The 14,798-nt window shown below is 39.8% G+C and overlaps 1 long non-coding RNA gene across 1 annotated transcript; it reads right to left on the bottom strand.

Moving 5' to 3' along the window:
• Positions 1-2,669: 2,669 nt before the first annotated feature.
• Positions 2,670-12,854, bottom strand: LOC116599149. Its single transcript, XR_004289260.1, has 3 exons — positions 12,689-12,854; positions 7,751-7,753; positions 2,670-2,680 (listed from the first exon to the last, which is right to left on the bottom strand). It is a non-coding gene; the product is annotated as an uncharacterized LOC116599149 (long non-coding RNA).
• Between the last annotated feature and the right edge of the window lie 1,944 nt (positions 12,855-14,798).

Below are 14,798 nucleotides of genomic sequence, written 5' to 3'. Positions count from 1 at the left end.
AATTCCTTCTTATTCTGAGAAAGGTCAACCTTTTGGTTCTCTTTAGGCTTGACTGGTTGGGGCCCATCCACGTTAGGGAAAGCAATCCACTTTATTCAGTCTATCAACTGAACTGTTAAGTTCATCCAAAAACACCCTCACAGAAATAGCCCCAAGTAACGTTTGACCAAATATCTGGGCACCCTGTGATTCAGTCACGTTGACACATAAAAATTAACCATCACCCAAGTTGAATTAGGTGTCCCCTCTGGGTTCATGTAACACTCTGAAAGACAGGCATAATTAGGGAAAAGTAAAAGCCATTGGTCTAGCACTTTAAAGTTATTAACAACATTTTAAGTGTTGGCTCTTCTAGTCCTCTGTTGGCAGATTCTTCTAGTCTTTTGGACCCTCTGCGCATGCCCCTGGGATGGTTCCCTGTCTATGGCCCAGCCCACTGTGTGTTCCTTTAGAACGGAAACTCAGGGCCTAACACAAAATAAGACCTCGGCTATGTTTTATTTTTTTTTAAATGTGTTTGTCCTCTGACCATTACTTTTATAGATAAGGGCATTTGGTTCAGTTGTTCTGAACATGGAGGTAGCGACATGCTCTGAATCTGAAGGACAGACAGCTGCCCCAGGGTCGTGCCTTATGGCATGGGAGAACCATGACCAGGAGACTGTACCCTATAAGCTGCTGCCACATCCCGCCACTGGACAGAAGATCATTGTTTTTATAGATGCTGTTGCTGACATGATACATACCAACCCCATCTGAGGGCACCTTACAAAGATATGCTCATTTGTGGGAGACTCTGTCAGGTGATTTAGACCTTTGCCTTCTTCCTCCCCCACTCCCCCCAAGATCTACCCAACCTGTCCACCAGGGGGCTTGGATTTTTTTTTTTTTTTTTTTTTTTTTTTTTTTTTTTTGGCGCGGGTGTTGGGGGAGGCTTGGACACATAAGAACAATGCCTGCAGGCGTGGTCCAGGGACTACCTAAATGAGAAAGTTTCAGGTGATTGTTGGAAATGCAGATTCATGCGCTAACCCCAAGCGTATCATATCAGAATCCCTAGAGAAGAAAAAAAAACCTCTATTTTATTTTATTAATTCAAATTAAATTAAATTAAATTTTTTTTTAGTGTTCCAAAATTCCTTGCTTATGCCCCACACCCAGTGCAATATATGCCATCCTTAATACCCACCACCAGGATCACTCAACCCCCAACTCTCCTTCCCTCCAAAACCCTCAGTTTGTTTCTCAGAGTCCATAGCAATTCAGTAATGTGGCAGGACACAAAATCAATGTACAGAAATCAGTCGCTTTCTTATTTTATTTTTTCAAGTTTTTTTTTTTTTTTTTTAACAAGTTATCTCTATACCCACTGGGGCTCGAACCTACAACCCTGAGATCAAGAGTCACATGCCCTACCAATTGACCCAGCCAGGCTCCCTAAAAAATCTCAATTTTAATAAGCTCTCAAATGATTCCTTTATCCACTAAGGTCTGAGATCCATAGCTTCAGAGTTTTCAAAACACTTTCATATATATAAAGCTAGCATCAAAGCTTCTATTAGTCTTGTTATCGTTAGTCATATATTAGAAACTAAGAAACAGAAACGTTGTCTTAATTTCCTAATGCTGCTTTAAGAAATTACCCCATACCTAGTGGCTTGGCTTAAAACCATACCATTTGTTCTCTCATGATTCTGGAAGCCAGGAATCTAAAATCTGTTTTACTGGACTAAAATCAAGGTGTCAGCAGGCTTGGTTCCTTCTGGAGGCTCCAAGAGAGAGTCTGCTTCTTGCCTCTTCCAGCTTCTAGAGACTGCCTTGGCTCATGCCTGCATCACTACAGTCTCTGCTTCTGTCTCCACATTGCTTTATCTTCCTGTCTCCCTCTTTTTAAAATTTAATTTAATTTTATTTAAATCCAGTTAATTAACATGTAATGTATTATTAGCTTCAGAGGTAGAGCTCAGTGATTCATCACTTGCGTAAAATACCCAGTCCTCATTATATCACGTGCCCTTCTTAATGCCCATCACCCAGTTACCCCATCCCCCCACCCCACTGCCTCCACCAACCCTCAGTTTGTTTTCTATAATTAAGAGGTTCTTATGGTTTGTCTCCCTCTCTGGTTTTGTCTTATTTTATTTTCCCCTTCCTTCCCCTTTAACCCTGTGTTTGTTTCTTAAATTCCACATATGAGTGAAATCATATGGTATTTGTCTTTCTCTGACTGACTTATTTCTCTTAGCATAGTACCCTCTAGTTCCATCCACATTACTGCACATGGTAAGGTTTCATTTTTTTGATAGCTCAGTAGTATTCCATTGTATATATGTACCACATCTTCTTTATCCATCCATCTGTCTGTGGACATCTGAGTTCTTTCCATATTTTGGCTGTTGTGGACATTTCCTACCTCCCTCTTGTAAGGATTCCTCTGATCACCCTGGGCAAACCTAGATAATCCAGGACAATATCCCCAACTCAAGATCTGAATGTAATCACATCTGCAAAGTTTCTTTTCCAGACAAAGAAACATGCACAGGTTCCAGGGATTAGGGTGTGGACTTCTTTGAGGGCACAAAATGATTTGTCAAGATCCCTAGCCAGTTAATAGCAGAGCAAATATGCAAACCAAAGACTTGTGTTTTCAAATTGAAATTACCACATTGAACTGTGTTGTCTATTGACACATTCTTGAGCATGTGTTCCTTAAATTAGTTTCAGATGGGAACTTGAATTGATTGGATGCACAACAGGACAATTCAGAGCATAGGGAAAGGCTAAGCTCAAGTGGAATGCCACAGTGAGAACATTGAGCTTCCATGACATACCTTGCAGAAGGCATCTGGAAGGATAAAGGGGGATAGAGAAGCAACAAAAACTTGAACTAACTTGGGGGCGTGCTTCAGATACAATGCCACCAGCCCATGGAACTTCTACATTTACTAGAGATGAACCCTCTCCAGGCTCCAACTGGAGCATTTAAGGATACCCAGGGCTATACAAGAGGGCCCATCATCTGCCTACTCACACTCTGGGCCCAAGCCCTTAGCACCAGCAGCACCTTGCTAGGACATAGACACTTACACCCTGGTCCAGACCAACTGAATCAAAATCCATATTTTAACAAGATCCCCAGTGTTGTGTATGTACATTGAATTTTGAGGAGCATTGGCTTTTGTCACAGCTTACTGCCTCCATGTTCATAGAAACATAGAGCTGTTTATACATTTTAGGCTCAGGGCATCATTATGATCTGAAACTGGTCATTCATAAAGAGATGCCATAAACCCTACACAGACTGACTGATGTAAAACACAGAGGAAAGCTCTGAGTCAAATGCCCTCAAGGTTATCTGCTGTAGAGCAAAGATAGATACTGGGTTCATCAAAAGAAATGATTCCAAGCAAACAGGACAAGAGTCAAGGACATACTTTGAACATAGCCCCAGTTCAATTTAAGAAATCTGGAAAACATCCAAGTATGATCTTAGAGCTGTAGTCATGCAATACTAAAAGCTACTGCCAGGTTAAAATAAACTGAAAAGAAATGTAAATGTCACCTGAATATAATAAAAGAATGTATGTCATCCAAAGGTTAACACATTAATAGAAGAGAAGATGTAAAATATAGAAAAGTAATTATAAAGCTTTATTCAGTTATTTTTAGAAAAATCAATTACTTGAAATGTTATATATGAATTTAGTTCTAATTTGGTTAGGGCTGACATGAATACACTTATTCATTCAATTAGACAAACAATTGTTGAGTCCCTCCTATGAGGCAAGTACAGTGAATATGAAAATAAATAAGATACAGTATTTGCTCTCAAGAAATTCACAGAAGAGACACATAGAATTTTTGTTTGGTTGGTTTTTGTTTTTGAAGGTGCAGTACAGGGTCATAAGTTCAATGCAGTAAGTACAATGTATCAAGTGCGGGTAATAAGTATAGGTGTGGATAATAAATACAAGATAATAAGTCTAGGGTGATAGCTACGGAGTAATAAGGCACAATCTGCGACAGAAGCAAAAAGGAAGAAGCAACAGTGTTGGTGAATGAAGCAAAAGCAATAAAAAATTTAGAAAATACAAAAAGCAGGAAGAAGAAAATAAGAAGCATATGCAGGGGTGCCTGGGTGACTCAGCTGGTTAAGCATCCGACCCTTGATTTCAGCTCAGGTCATGATCTCAGGGTGGTGGGATCGAGCCCTGAGTAGGGCTCTATGCTCCGCAGGGAGTCTGCTTGGAATTTTATCTCCCTCTCCTTTTTCCCTCCCCCTCATGCTCTCTTTCAAATAAATAAAGAAATTTTTTTTTAAAAAAAGCATATACAGACTCACTGTAGGATTTCACAGTTAAATTTTTGCCATGTGCCCTTTGGAACTTTTCCTCACACACATACATCTTGTATTTACTTCTGATTTACAAGTTGAACCATCTGGAATTGCTCCTTTTATAGATTCAAAATGATTGACTATTGGCAACTTCAGATGGCTCAACTTAACACTTTCAAAAATGTTTGGAGATAACTTATAATAAAAATATGTCATTTTTAAAATATGAGAACAAAATGTACTGGAAACACCAGGTATATAAATGGTCCCAGGTATATAAGATCGATTAATGAGAGCCTTGCACATTATCCTGGGGCTGTGAGTTTCCTGGCAGCGAAGAAATAGCAGAAAACCTAATGTTATTAAAATTCTCTTTGTAATTAAAGGAAGCATATGTTGTTCACTTGGAAAAATGAATTTTTCCTCCCAGTGAAACAAAAGTAATTTATTATTTTAAATGATGCTCCGTACATGCCTCTCTTCATTGGAGCAAAAACTATAATACTAAATCTTCACTCAACAGTGGCCTAATTTAATGCTGGGAGAGAATTTTGAGAAGCTGAAGGTCTGGAAAACTAACAAGTCTCTCAGACTCAGCCTCAGAAAGTGCTTCAAGTCAGCTTTTAGCAAGTGTCAATTTAAAGTCAAATTAACTCCTAAATTCTCTTGAAGAGTAGGTCATCTATGTCATTAGTTAGAGAGTACTCCGTGTGTTTCAGGTGTGAGGAATGTTGTCAGGATTAACTTTCTTCTATGACGATTTCTTCATAGAAATCAGGAACCTGATTCTTGCCCAAGCAAAAGATCATTTCTGTGTTACTTAGGATTTGCTCAGGGAGCTAGGGCCAAAGATGACCTCAGGTGACTTCTTTGAGGAAATGTCACATGATCAGGCCTAATGAGAGCTGGGATGCTGAATGTCTTTCAGGGTCATTTAGCGTGTCTGGCATTTCTGAGCTATAGTGACATAGTTGTCATCTCACTCTTTCTGGTTCCCGACAACGCCCATTCTCCTAAGCCTGTGCTCTCTATCTTTACCTCTTTTCTATTTCTTTTGCTTCCACACTTTCTAACTGTAAGTGTCACCTTCAACACACCCTCCAGGAAGAGAGGATTTGACTGAGTTGTAGCCATACAGAAAACCCTCATTAAGCAGAATGAGACGACCACACAGGCTATGGGTTAAGAGTAAGGGCTCTTTAAGCAACTCTTAATCTTGGGGTTATGAGTTCAAGCCCGACTTGGGGAATAGAGCTTACTTTAAACAAACAAACAAAACAAAACAAAACAAAAAAAAAGAGAGTAAGACTCTGGAGTTAGGCAGACAGAAAGATCCTGGGTTCAAGCCCCAGCAACTCCACTTTCTAGCTTGTGACATTGACCAATTACTAAGATTCTCTGGGGGCATGAGCTGGTCATGGACATGTGTTTAAAGTTGAATTATTATTGAGAATTTTTTCAGTCCTGTCAGGGTGTCTGTATAACTACATGCGTATTGTTATCAAGATGCATCTAATAATATTCTGACCACCTCATAGAACAATTTTAAGATTAAATAAAACAATTAAATGAAGACCTCAGCCTAGTGTTTGACTCACAGTAAGTGCTCATTAAATATTTACCTATTGTGACTATGTTCAGCTCTTAACAATTACTTTTGACTCTGATTTCCGGGTCAATCCATTTTGGCTAGGTAACAGGGTCACATGCCCCAATCCTGATATATTTAAATGCAAAAAACTATCTTTTCTTCTAAAGAGATGATAAACATGGTAAGTGGCCGGCACTTACCACCATAGTATTGTTCAAAAAGGTCCCATTTTTGCATGAAAATGAGATGCATTTAGCATCATAAGCCTGGAAGATATAGTTTGGTCTTTAAATAATTAAACATTATTACAAACTGCTTTCTCTGACCACCGAGGGAAAGAACCAGTAGAATCAGTAGAATAGCATCCTGAGGGACTGACAAGGACATTTATCTATATTTGTTTCTTAAATATTTCCTAAACATAAATCGTGATGCCACAGCCAGATTGGGAGCTTAACACAAAACTATATATTTTAGTTTCTTTTTATTTCCCCAGACTCCTAGGCAAATAAATAATAGATTCTCAAAAAGCACTTGTGGCCTATCTTTTTGAAGACATTTAAACTTCTACTGAGTGGTAAATAGGAATAGCGTGCATTTTTTGTTATTGTTGTTTTTGTTAGTGGGAATGCAAACGGGTGCAGCCACTGGAGAACAGTACACAGGTTCCTTAAAAAGTTAAAAATAAAACTACCCTGTGATCCAGCAATTGCACTGCTAGGTATTTACCCAAAGGATACCAAAATACTGGTTTGAAGGGACACATGCTCCCTGATGTTTATAGCAGCATTGTCAACAGAAGCCAAATTATGGGAAGACCCCAAGTTTCCAACAACTGATGAATGAATGAAAAAGATGTGTTGTATATGTGTATTGAATATTACTCAGCCATCAAAAGGAATGAAATCTTGCCATGTGCAAAGATGTGGATGGAGGGGCGCCTGGGTGGCTCAGTGGAATAAGCCTCTGCCTTCAGTTCAGGTCATGATCTCAGGGTCCTGGGATCGAGCCCCGCATCTGACTCTCTGCTTGGCAGGGAGCCTGCTGCTCCCTCTCTCTCTCTGCCTGCCTCTCTGTCTAGTTGTGATCTCTCTCTCTGTCAAATAAATAAATAAAATCTTAAAAAAAAAAAAGATGTGGATGGAGCTAGAGTGTATAATGCTAAGCAAAGTAAGTCAATCAGAGAAAGACAATTACCATATGATTTCGTTCATATACAGAATCTAAGAAACAAAGTAGATGAACGTGAGGCTAAAAAGAGAGAGAGAGAGGTAAACCATAATACAGACTCTTAACTGTAGAGGACACACTGGTGGTTGCTGGAAGGGAGATAGGCAGGTCGAGGGGTTGCATGGAGGATGGGTATTACGGAGGGCACTTGTTTACAACTTTCAAGGTATGACTGGTGCAGAAATTCTCTTGGGGTCTTTTGAAAATGCTGTGCTCTCCTCCCTATAGACCCTTTCCTCCACCACATTTATCACAGTGTTTTGTAGATCTACGGTTGCATAGAAAACAAGAAAGACCCAAGTCATTTCCATTTTTTGTGATTTCTGCATTAAAAAAAATTTTAGCCAAAAGAAGATTATAAAACAGAAAAACAATGCAATGTAACTATTATTCATAAGAAAAGATTTATGCAACTATTAATGAAGAAAATATAACAAAAATAATTTTAGTGGTCAGATAACAAGATTCTATAGCTTAAATTTTTCTCAGGATGATAAAAGGAAAAAGGAAAAATACAATATGATAAATATATTAACTCCCAGTGTATACGGATGGTGTGGTCTAACAATGAGATACGCATTTTTAAGTGGTACGATCTTCGACAACTGGGCCCTTGTCAAGATGTCTCTATGGCAATGTGTATATTATTATCTGTAAATAGTGTCTTAAGGTCCAACCCTGACTCTCAACCAAGAACATAATAATTTTACCAGTAGCTATGTGAATAGTGCCTACTTGTAGATGCTCCAAATCTGAAGGTCCTGGGAAGTCTTCTTGCCAACCCACTCTCCACTCAGCTTTCTCCCCGCCCCCAACCTCCCCCCCCCACCCCCGACTCTGCCAACATTGGCTTTTAGTATTCAATTAAAATGAGTCAACATTTTTGATAATCAGCAAAGTGATCCAAACTCTAAATTTTTTATAGCAAATCTATAATGTACCCCCTTCTTGTATTCTAAAAACTATGCAATGCAGAGGGACTGTACCCCTATAGGAACATATTCTCAGAGTCCTTCATGCTCCTGCAATAAATCTTCATTTATTTCATCTCCCATACCAGAAACCTTGGAATCCCCTTTCTTCTACCCCTTTCTCCTCCCTCATTATAAATCGGACATCAAGCATTGGCTGTTCTTTCTTTACAGTGATGATTTTTATCCTTTAGGTAGTAGACCCTTATAAAATAAAGTTAATGGGGTGAAAAAAAATTTACATTATTATTGTTTTATTGCTTTGCTACCTCCAGAAGTTTAAGTAACATGTCTAAAGTTCCAAAAGTTATGGTGGTAGAGACAGTGTTTGAGCCTAGATTTTCTAAATCCAATGCAATACACTGTACTATGTATAGTGCCTCTGCAGAGAGGTTAGGAAGACCGACCAGACTTACTGTCCATAGAAAAATACATAAATAAACTATATATACTATCTAAATTTGAGGACTCAACAATCCTAAAATTTATCTTTGTATCCCAAAATAGATCTGTAGTCCCTACATTAAGAAATTTTGATTCGGGGCCCCTGGTTGGCTCAGTCATTAAGCATCTGTCTTTGGCTCAGGTCATGATCCCAGGGTTCTGGGATGGAGCCGAGCCCCCACCTCAGGCTCCCTGCTCAGCGGGAAGCCTGCTTCTCCCTCTTGCACTCCCCCTGCTTGTGTTCCCTCTCTGGCTGTCTCTCTCTCTGTCAAATAAATAAATCTTTAAAAAAAAAAAAAAAGAAATATTGCTTCCAAGTATTTCTTGGTTTCACTGTCTTTTCTGTATTCTCACTGCCATCACCCACACCCAGGTCCCTTATTAACATCTCTCCTTCTCAATCTCTCCTGGTGCCAACTTAGTCATTTGAAATGCTGGTTTCATCATATACTGTCCATTGAAAACATATGACAATGATGGAGATGAATCTTTGCACATTTTAGTCATTTACTGAACAATTTATAATTTTAGATGCTATTTTATCCACTATACCGCAAAATCTGTGAAAGGCAGGGACAATGTTTTGCTCCCCATTACACAGCAATTCCTAAGCATACAATAAATATTTCTTGCTTGACTGGAGTTTTGGACACTCTTGTACATGAATAGTGGGAACATAAATTATAGGGAAATTTGCCAGCGTATTTATATGCATAGGAAAACTGCTGGGGAAACACAAATAATGTTAATAGTGGGTATCTCTGAGAAGTGGGATTATGGATGGGTTTTATTTTCTGGATCATCTAAAGAAAAAACAAAAAACATCCAACTCCAGTGTTTTCCCTTAACCTACTCAAACACGTCCCTCCTTCCTTCCCTCTTTCCCTTCCTCCCTTCCTTCCTGCTTTCCTTCCTTCTCTCTTTCTCTCTTTCTTTACCTCTACCTTTGTCTTAGCTTTTAAAAAGGCCTTCACAACACTGCTTTATGATATATAGGAAAGTTGTTAGGAGAGTACATCCTGCGGAGAAAAAGAAACGCTCGTGCACGGTTGGTGGGAAGACACACTGGTACAGCCACTGTGGAAAACACTACGAAGTTTCTCTAAAAACTTAAAAATAGAATTACCAGGATCCAGTAATTCCACTCTTGGGTATTTACCCAAAGAATATGAAAACACAAATTTGAAAAGATCTATGCACCCCTTGTGTTTATAGCAGCACTACTTACAATAGCCAAATTATAGAAGCAGCCCAAGTGTCCAGCAATACATGAATGGATAAAGAAGAGGTGACATATACGTGTGTGTGCGCCCACACACATGACACACACACACAATGGAATATCCCTCAGCCACAAAGAAGAATGGGATCTTGCCATCTGCAGCAATGTGGATGGATCTAGAGAGTATAATGCTAAGCAAAATAAGCCAGTCGGGGAAAAACAAAACACCAGCTGTGATGTGAAAATCATGTGAAATTTAAGAAATGTGAAATTGAAGAAATAAAACAAACAAGCAAAGGAGAAAAGAGACCCCCCCTCAAAAAAAAAACCAACAACCCAACAACAACAAAACCCCCAGACTTTTAACTCTAGAAAACAAACAGATGGTGGTGACCAGAGGAGCAGGGGAGGGGGGTGTGTGAAACTGATGATGAGGAGTAAGGGTAACACTCATCACAATGAGCATGAAGTAATGCATAGAATTATGGAAGTGCCGTACTATACACCCGAAATGAATATATCAGTGAATTACAATTTTTAAAAGAGAGTAAATCCTAGGAGTTCTTATCACAAGGAGAATTTTTTTCCCTTTTTCTTTTCTTTTTATTGTATCTATGAAAAATGGATGTTCTCTGAGACCACCTACTGTGATAATCATTTCACAGTATCTGTGAATCAGACCACCCAGCTGCATGCCTTCCACTTACACAGTGATGTATGTCAATTATTTTTCAATAAAACTAGGGGAAAAAAGGCCCCTCAAAATCTAGACCCATCTTACCAGATCTCCCACTGGTCTCTCATTAGAAAGCCCTCCTCCAGTTAATTTGTCTGTCCATCCACCCATACAACAAATATTTGTTGAGAACCCCTGACTTGCCTGGCACCGTGGAGGGGAGAAACAGACACATACACAATTCATTACACTCCAGTGTGGTTGCTGATGCGTTAGAGACACATACAGAGGGCTATGGGAGAGCCATAGAGGGAGGAGCCGACTTTGCCCAGGTGCCAAAGGAGGCTGGGGAAGTATCTGGAAGAGGAAACCCTATTTGAATGCCCTTGGGGAGGGCAGAAAGGTGGAGGAAGAATATTCTAGGCAGAATGGGCAGCTTATAAATAACTTTATGAGGCAGGGAGCCCTTGGTGGCTCAGTGGGTTGAGCATCTGCATTCTGCTCAGGTCATGATCCCAGGGTCCTGGGATTGAACCCCATGTCAGCCTCTCTGCTCAGTGGGAGCCTACTTCTCCCTCTCCCTCTGCCTGCCTCTCCCCCTGCTTGTGCATTCTCTTTCTTTCTCTCTGTCAAATAAACAAATCAAATCCTTAAAGAAAAAAATCCCATGACACCTGCAATTTCACATATTCCTTCAGAAGTACAAGTGTCTGTTTTCCATGGGGTGAAACGTCGTGTGCCTGGATCACAGGAGTCCACAGGCAGGGGTGACAATCCACACCTACATATCTTAAGTCCTATTCCTCCAATAAGTCTTCCTGGACGCTCTCGGTACCCTGTGGCATCTCCCTTCTTATAGACCTATTGCCCAATTATTTGGCACTTGATTCAAGACCTCTTCTGTTATTCTGTGATACTTCTCCCATCTGGTTTGCATCCTTCTCATGAGCAAAGAATATGCCTTCTGTTGGTTTCTTCAGGAGCCACTTCAGCAACTAGTCAGTGTACTATTATGTGTCGGAGGTTGTTAAAACTCATTGCTGACTGACAGACGGTGGCCTTTTAGCTTCTGTTTTCAGCTCCAAGGCCATCTAAATGGTTAATTCTAAAGGTGACTGACTGCAGCATTTTGATGTGCCCCTGAGATAAGTACTGCTGTGCAATCACCCCAAACCGTCTTTCGAATCTTCCCTCACAGTAGAAAGGGCAGGTATACCACTGGTGCAGAACCAGAGTTTCTATAAATAAGGCCTGCTGTGGCCCCATCAGACCTCTCACTACAGACTGAAGAGCTGGTGATGTTTACTAAACTCCTGAGATCACTAAAGTCTGAGGTAATCTCTTACGCCTCATTAATCTGCAATGTTTGAAGTAATCACTAAGCGGTAATAAATCTCCAGTCTCCAAGGGTTTAAATCACGCAGAATGTGTTGTTTCAGATGAATAACGACAGACATGATTTTGCCATCTAGTCACTGGACCCACATTTAGGGAACCTGCCAAGTTCAAAATACTGAACGGGGCTCTTTTCCTGTGACCCACACTTCCGTGTCCTGATTGCTCTATGTCATGATGAAAAATGGACCAGCTCACAAAAAAAGTGGACTGGAAGTTCTATGAATGCAAAGTAAATGGTTATTTTGGTGTTCAAATAGATCAAAGGAGGGGCGCCTGAGTGGCTCAGTTGGTTAAGTGTCCAACTCTTGATTTCGGGTCAGATCGTGATCTCTGGGTCCCGAGATCGAGTCCTGGGTTGGGCCCCCCCACCCAGCAAAGAATGCACTTGAAGATTCTCTTTCTCTTCTTCTGCCCTCCCCCTGCTCTCTCTCTCACACTTTCTCTCTCCCCCTGTCAAATAAATAAATAAATCTTTAAAAAAAATAAATCAAAGGAACTTTTCCCATTGGTTTAAGGATAAAGACTTAGATGGATTCTTTCATTACCCCCCACTTCCTTCCTTCTTTCCCTTAATAAATATTTATAGAGAACCAATAATGTATCAGGTGCTCTACTTGAAACCAAAGACAGGATGATTTAAAAAAGAAGAGAGATATGAAAGGTCCAGACTTCCTGATATAAAATCAGTCAGTTCTGGGGATATAACGTGCAGCATGGTTATGATAGCTAATAATGCTGTATTGCATATTTCAAAGTTGCAAAGAGATGAAACCTTAGTTCTCATCACAAGAAAAATTTAACTATGTATATTATTAATGACAGATGTTAACTATGCTTATGGTGGTGATCATCTCACAAAATATACAAATATCAAATCATTATGTTGTATACCTGAAACTAATATGTTACATGTCAATTGTGCCTCAATTTTCAAAAACAAAAAAGAAAAAAGAAAAAAAGAGATGAAATTTCTGCCCATATGGAGAAGAAATACCTTGCACTTAGAAAGCAGAGTTGTCTAGAGCTTTCTTCTCCTTTGATCTACTGAATACCAATGTTATGCCAGGCAGTAATATGGTCAAGATAGATCATGTGAGTTATGTATGTCCATTACTTTAAAGTATGCTTTTTATACGGATGATGATGATAGTAAGTACTTAGAGCGTGAGATTCGGATTTAAAAGGATGAACACCTGCCATTTACATAGCTGTGGATGGAACTGGAGGGTATTGTGCTGAGCAAAATATGTCAATCAGAGAAAGACAATTATCATACAGTTTCACTCATATGTGGACTATAAGAAACAGAGCAGAGGATCTTAGGGGAAGGGAAGGAAAACTGAAGGGGAAGAATTCAAAGAAGGAGACAAACCATGAGAGCCTCTTAACTATAGGAAACAAACTGAGGGCTGCTGGAGGGGAGGTGGGTAGGGGCTGGGGTAAGTGGGTGACAGACATTAAGGAGGGCACGTGATGTAATGAGCACTGGGCATGATACACAACTGATAAATTATTGAATACTACATCTGAAATGAATGATACACAATATGCTGGCTAATTGAATTTAAATTTTAAAAAAATGAAATAAAATAAAAGACTGAGTTCTCCTCTGCCTTTCGTTAGGGGTGTGAACTGAGAAAATCATTCCCTTCTTTGAGCTTGCATTTCCTTAGCTACAAAACTGGGAGAGCAGTGAATGCCCAGTTCTTGGTGTTTTGGGGAGAGCGTGTAAGGTAACCCTCGATGCCTCTCAAGCTGCCTGTCTCACTCCCTGAATTGCCTTTCCTACCTCCCCATCCCTTCTCCTTGATAACTTCTACTTCTCTTTGAAACCTTGGCTTATGTAGTACAGCTTCCGGTTAGGAGTGTCTCTCTGTGATGGTGTTAAACACTCTCTCCTCTTGGCCATCATTGTACCCATCAGGCTTTTATACTGTAGTTACCACAAGATACTGGCACAGAGAAGGCGAGAGCCTCTGTCTTATTCCCACGTTCTGTACCTAGCATGGTGCCTGGCTCAGGAGCAGTCCTTAAAAAATCTGCTGAAGAGTAAATGAAAAAGATGTTGAGGAAAAGATAGATTTCAAAGTATTAAACAAATATAAGGTATTATTCTTCCCATCACACTGGTAAAGAGGCACTGAAACCAAAAGGCACTTGGTGTGACTGAGCAATAAATGTGTATTCTATTAGTCCTCTGATTCTTTGCCATTTTTTTCATTACCACAGAATAATCTATCCTGACTGCTAGTCACCAAATCACTTTCGAAAAAAAAAAATAGCAATTTCCTGGTGAAATAAACATGGTAATAATCAAAATAAAAAGCCTAAGTGAAAAACTTGTCTAAAAAGTGTACATCTGAGAGTTGAACCGTAACACAGAGACTCTAGTTACTTTATAAGTGGTGTTAAGTCTCTCTTAATTTGAGTCTCCTTCTTAAAATCTAGAGAAATTTCTCTTGTAGTCAGCAGGAACCAAATCCTGTACTTACCTCAGAAGGAAATTAGATGCAATACTTTTTGAAACAAGACATTTAGCAAAATCTGTTTTAAGAAAATGTGCGTGGGATCTTCTACCAACACAATCACTGCTAATGTGGTCTGTCCACAGTACCTCTTCCCTAAATGTGAATAGTAATGAGGACTGTCTTATGATTTTCTACTCCATGAGTGCAAGAGGGAAACGTTCTTTTGTGGGTTTAGTTATGCTTTCCATTTTTTTGTTTTATTGTGAAATACACACACATAAGTACATGAAACATATATTTGCAAGGTAACAATAACAACAACAAAAAACCCCTCTAAAGTGAAATTGAGGGGTGCCTGGGTGGCTCAGTGGGTTAAAGCCTCTGCCTTCGGCTCAGGTCATGATCCCAGGGTCCTGGGATCCAGCCCCGCATCTGCTCAGCAGGGAGCCTGCTTCCTCCTGT

Source organism: Mustela erminea, chromosome 9 (assembly GCF_009829155.1).
Source record: "Mustela erminea isolate mMusErm1 chromosome 9, mMusErm1.Pri, whole genome shotgun sequence".
NCBI lineage: Eukaryota > Metazoa > Chordata > Mammalia > Carnivora > Mustelidae > Mustela > Mustela erminea.
Note: the sequence above shows the minus strand (reverse complement) of the source record. Positions and strands in the feature narration are given on the sequence as shown.